Source organism: Mobula birostris, chromosome 4, assembly GCF_030028105.1.
Source record: "Mobula birostris isolate sMobBir1 chromosome 4, sMobBir1.hap1, whole genome shotgun sequence".
NCBI classification, from domain to species: domain Eukaryota; kingdom Metazoa; phylum Chordata; class Chondrichthyes; order Myliobatiformes; family Myliobatidae; genus Mobula; species Mobula birostris.
The window spans coordinates 32,393,743-32,399,742 of NC_092373.1; positions in this window are offsets into that span (position 1 = coordinate 32,393,743).

Genomic DNA, 6,000 nt, shown 5'->3' on the forward strand with positions numbered 1-6,000 from the left:
TGTCTCTTAAGGATTCCTTTACCTTAAGCTTCCTAATCGCCTCCAGTTACATAAAACCCATTCCAGTATAGCTAATCCTCCAGCAGACCCAATGACAAACTGCTCTAAAAAGACATCTCCTGGGCATTCAGCAAACTCACTTCTCTTAAGATCCACTTCCAACCTGATTTTCCCCAAACGACCTGCATGTTAAAATCTCCCATGACCATCATAACATTGACCTTTCCTATTTCCTGTTGTAATCTAGTGTAAACTAGTGGTGTCCCACAAGGATCAGTTCTGGGACCTCTACTTTTCGTGATTTTTATTAACGACCTGGATGTGGGAGTAGAAGGGTGGGCTGGCAAGTTTGCAGACCACACAAAGGTTGGTGGTGTTGTAGCTAGTGTAGAGGATTGTCAAAGATTGCAGAGAGACATTGATAGGATGCAGAAGTGGGCTGAGAAGTGGCAGATGGAATTCAACCCGGAGAAGTGTGAGGTGGTACACTTTGGAAGGACAAACTCCAAGGCAGAGTACAAAGTAAATGGCAGGATACTTGGTAGTGTGGAGGAGCAGAGGGATCTCGGGGTACATGTCCACAGATCCCTGAAAGTTGCCTCACAGGTGGATAGGGTAGTTAAGAAAGCTTATGGGGTGTTAGCTTTCATAAGTCGAGGGATAGAGTTTAAGAGTCACGATGTAACGATGCAGCTCTATAAAACTCTGGTTAGGCCACACTTGGAGTATTGTGTCCAGTTCTGGTCACCTCACTATAGGAAGGATGTGGAAGCATTGGAAAGGGTACAGAGGAGATTGACCAGGATGCTGCCTGGTTTAGAGAGTATGGATTATGATCAGAGATTAAGGGAGCTAGGGCTTTACTCTTTGGAGAGAAGGAGGATGAGAGGAGACATGATAGAGGTATACAAGATAATAAGAGGAATAGATGGAGTGGATAGCCAGCACCTCTTCCCCAGGGTACCACTGCTCAATACAAGAGGACATGGCTTTAAGGTAAGGGGTGGGAAGTTCAAGGGGGATATTAGAGGAAGGTTTTTTTTACTCAGAGAGTGGTTGGTGCGTGGAATGCACTGCCCGAGTCAGTGGTGGAGGCAGATACACTAGTGAAGTTTAAGAGACTACTAGACAGGTATATGGAGGAATCTAAGGTGGGGGCTTATTTGGGAGGCAGGGTTTGAGGGTTGGCACAACATTGTGGGCCAAAGGGCCTGTACTGTGCTGTACTATTCTATGTTCTATGTTCTATGTAATCTGTGGTCCACCTCCTAGCCACTGTTGGGAGGCCTGTATATAAGTGCCATCAGCATCCTTTTACCCTTGCAGTTTCTTAAGTCAATCCATAAGCATTCAACATCTTCCGATCCCATGTCACATCTTTCTACTAATTTGATGACATTCTTTACAAGCAGAGCTATGCCACTTCCTCTGCCTGCTTTCCCATCCCTCCAGTACAATTTGTAACCTTGGACATTCAGCCGCCAGCTACAACCATCCCTTCAACCATGATTCAGTGATGGCTATAACATCATACCTAGCAATCTGTAATAGTGCAATAAGATCATCCACCTTATTTCTTATACTCCTTGCATTTAGATATAACATTGAGTACTGTAATTACTACCTTTTTTGATTCTGCATCCCTAATGCACTGACACTCACCCTGCTGGCTGCAATTATGCCCTATCATCTGCCTGCCCTTCCTGCCAGTCTGACCTACCATCTGTTCTATCTCGAACCCCTTCAGTCCAGTTCCCACCCTCCTGCCAAATAAGTCTAAACTCTCCCCAACAGCTGTAACAAACCTGCCCACGAGCATATTGCCCCCCCCTCGGGTTCAGGTGCAACCCGTCCCTTTTGTACAGGTCGTACCTCCCCCAGAAGAGATCCCAATTATCCAAGAACTTGAAGCCCTGCCCCCTGCACCAGCTACTTAGCCACACATTTATCTGCCAAATCATCCTGTTTCTACCCTCGCTGGCAGGTGGTACAGGCAACAATCCAGAAATTACTTCCCCGAATGTCCTGCTTCTCTGCTTTCTGCCCAGCTCTCCAAATTCTCTCTTCAGGACCTCTGTTTTTCCTTCCAGTGTCATTGGTACCAATATGTACGAAGACTTCTGGCTCTCCCTCCCTCTCCCAAAATGTTGTGGATGGGATCTGAGATGTCCTTGACCCTGGCACCTGGGAGGCAACGTACCATCTGGGTGTCCCGTTTATATCCACAGAAACTCCTGTCTGTTCCCCTGACCATTGAGTCCTCCATCACTACCGCTCCCCTTTCCCTTCTGCACCACAGCCCCATACTCAATGCCAGTGACCCAGTCTCTGCAGCATTTCCCTGGATGTCATTCCCCACACCAGTGACCAAAAGGATATACTTATTATTGAGGGGAACGGCCACAGGGGTGCTCTGCGCTAACTGCCTATTCACATTTCCATTTCTCCTTACAGTCACCCAGCTACTCACCTCCTGCAGCTTCAGGGTGACTACTTCCCTGTAACTCTGATTGATTATCTCCTCAGTCACTCGTACAAGCTGAAGGTCATCCAGCTGCTGCTCCAAGTCCCCAACACGGTCTTCAAGGTGCTGCAAGGACCCCAAAGCTCTCTTCAAGGATTATGTGCAGTGTCATATCACATAGACGATCGTGGACTTTCTTAGCAAATTTTCTCCAGAAGTTGTTTGCCATTGCCTTCTTCTGGGCAATGTCTTTACAAGCCATTATCAATTCTCTTCAGAGGTTGTCTGCCTGGTGTCAGTGGTCACCTAACCAGGGCTTGTGACATACGCTAGTTGCTCATATGATCACCCACCTGCTCCTATAGCTTCACATGACCCTGACCAGGGGCAAAGCAGATACTATATTTTGCTTAAGGATGACCTGCAGGCCAGCAGAAGGAAGGAGAGCCTCACACCTCCTTGATACAGACACAACTCCACCCCACCACCCTGTGAGAACTATGCAACTGTGAAATCAAACAACTTCTTTATTATTGGAGATGGGACTAATAACAGCATGGGATTGGGGAATGAACAGAAACAAAACTGGATATCTGAAATAAAACAAAAAAAACTGAAAATAGCAGTTATCTATGAAAGAGAAACAGCTAACATTTCAGATCCATAACTATTCATTTTAAGTGGAAAGGAGAAAAAAAGCTAGTTATCAATAGCAGAAAAGCCAGGGGACACATGGTAGAACAATGGAAATATCTTCAATAGAGTAGGACCAAATTACTCCAAAATGGCAAGCAGAAATCAATAATGCTTTGCTTGTGAGATGTATGGTATGAAAAGATTCACGACGTGGACAGCTACTACTTGTAGGAAGAGTAAAAATGAGTCAAAATGGCAACAGGCATAAATGGTCAGTTGTGATGCAGACAGAAAGAAGGTTATCTACAGTTGAAAATTTTGAAGTCAAGTCCCGAAAGCTTTTGCCCAGACAAAAGAGGTGCTAGTCTTTCAGCTGGTTTCAATGTAGCAGTACAGGGGCCAGAAACAGATCAGAGTGGAAGTGGGAGGAGAATTAAAGTATCAGGCAACAAAGATAGAGTGAAGACAGTTGTTGCACAAAATGATTACTCAAGTTGCACTCTCTTCCCCCCCCCCCCCCCACCAAGGAGACCACACTATGAATGCTAAATACATTACACTAGCTTGGAAGTGCAGGTAAATTGCCACTTCACTTGCAAAGATTTGGACCACTGGATCTTGCAACCACAGAAGATGCAAAGCCCACTTGCTTCTTCTCTTCCCACCATCTGAGGCTCAATGCTTGAAAATAATACATTTTACAGTACATACCTGCAATATCTGGCACTTGTTTGAATGGACGTTTCACTAAATTAAACAAAAAAAAACACATTAGCTTAAGCAAACTGAAATACAAAACTAGAAGAATATACACTTTTTTTTAAATAAAGGATTGAAAATGAGAGTAAATGAGTGCCACTTTGTCCCCAGGAAAACTGAGAAATGGCACATAACTTTCCAATGGAGGTTGTCAAACAAGTCAATTTCCAAAAGGAAATTTTAAAACTGCCCATTTTAAGTAATAACGGGCGATTGTAAGAATAAAAATACAAACACAAGGAGATCTGCATTTGCTGGAAATTCAAGCAACACACACAAAATGCTGGTGGAACGCAGCAGGCCAGGCAGCATCTCTAGGAAGAGGTACAGTCGACGTTTCGGGCCAAGACCCTTCGTCAGGACTAACTAAAAGAAGAGCTAGTAAGAGATCTGAAAGTGGGAGGGGGAGGGGGAGATCAAAAATGATAGGAGAAGACAGGAGGGGGAGGGATGGAGCTAAGAGCTGGAAAGTTGATTGGCAAAAGGGATACAAGGCTGGAGAAGAGAAAGGATCAAGGGACGGGAGGTCTAGGGAGAAAGAAAGGAGGGGAGTGCACCAGAGGAAGATATAGTGAGAGGGACAGGGAGAAAAAAGAGAAAGGGGAAAAATAAAAAATAATAAATAAGGGATGGGGTAAGGGGAAGAGGGGCATTAACAGAAGTTAGAGAGGTCAATGTTCATGCCATCAGGTTGGAGGCAACCCAGACGGAATATACGGTGGTGTTCCTCCAACCTGAGTGTGGCTTAATTGTAAGAATAACTTTCCTATGAAATGAGATTTTAATGCAACTTTAAATTACTTTGAAATTAGCTATATTAACAATATATCATGCAAGACTGTCTAGTAGAACTGACAGGAGCCTGGGACCTAAAATATTAACTCTCCTCTTTTCACAGTACAGCTTGACCTGACAAAATGTTTAACATTTCCTTCCTTTATATTTTTTAATTTAAAAAAAAAATCATTTACATATACTGCCTGTCCAGCATTAGATTGTTCATGTCCTCCAGATGAACAGGAGGCCAAAATTTCATCCACCACTATATAGACATTATTCTAAAAAATCTATGAAAAAAAAATATCTTGCTTAGCCTAAAACCTTGGGAGTGATTATCAATGTCACTGACTGCATGTAATTCAGTACTTGCCAGCTCATTTTCCCGTCTATCCAGATCCCCATTTACCTAGCTCAAACCCTCTACCAATTTCATCTACTATCAAATCAGCATTAATAGCAGCTGAAGTAAACAATTTCTGCTAAAAAGGCCTGAATTTACATGGAGGTCAAGGAATGTTCACCAACAAGCTTCCTGCTCCCACAAATTGCTTGATAACTTCTATTGCTTGGGAAGTTATGTGCTATTTCTCGGCTTTCTTTAGAAATTGTGAGAGACTAGCACAAGTAAGATAGGAAATGTTAGAAGTTATAACCCGACTTTGAAGTCATGCATCCGATACTTAATTGCAATCCTGGAAAGTTTGATACTTAAACTATTTAAAAGCAGAAGCTTATTTACATACTCCTTAATAATGGGGCTAGTAATCATTGTGGAAACCAAAAAAAGTCTCAGCATAATTGAAGACTGGGAAGTTATCTATTTAGGCAGATGAAGGCAAGTCCTTCCTCGCTGCAAAAATAGATAGTAACAGACTGCTGAATACACATGTCCCCAAGTCCCTATTGGAGGAACCACAGACTCTTCAATAGACAGGGCACAGTGGATGGGTGTTTTGTAAGGGCAGTGAACTCCTTCCATCACTTAAGGCTCCTGCATACTCCGAGGGCAAATTAATACTCTCCACAAATAATTCTTCACTACTTTGAGCAGCTATAGGGAAGAGTTTACCGGGGAGGGTGTGTTATTTTCCAACAGACAGATCAGAACATGGCATCTACTGTCAGGTAATAATTTGTCTCCTGACAGAAGCAAAGCAAGAGCAAGACCTCCCTTGGTGAGAGAGGGAAAACGTTATGCATCTTCAGGTGGTGTCTCAGACTACATTCCAACGCCCCAGCCTACGCAAAACAGCCATCAATTCCATTATATCCTTCGGGTGGAAGTAGTTCATGAGAGCCGAAGGGAGATTAATGCAGAGGAGAACTACAAAATTGTCAGGTAAAGTTTTGTCTACCTTTCG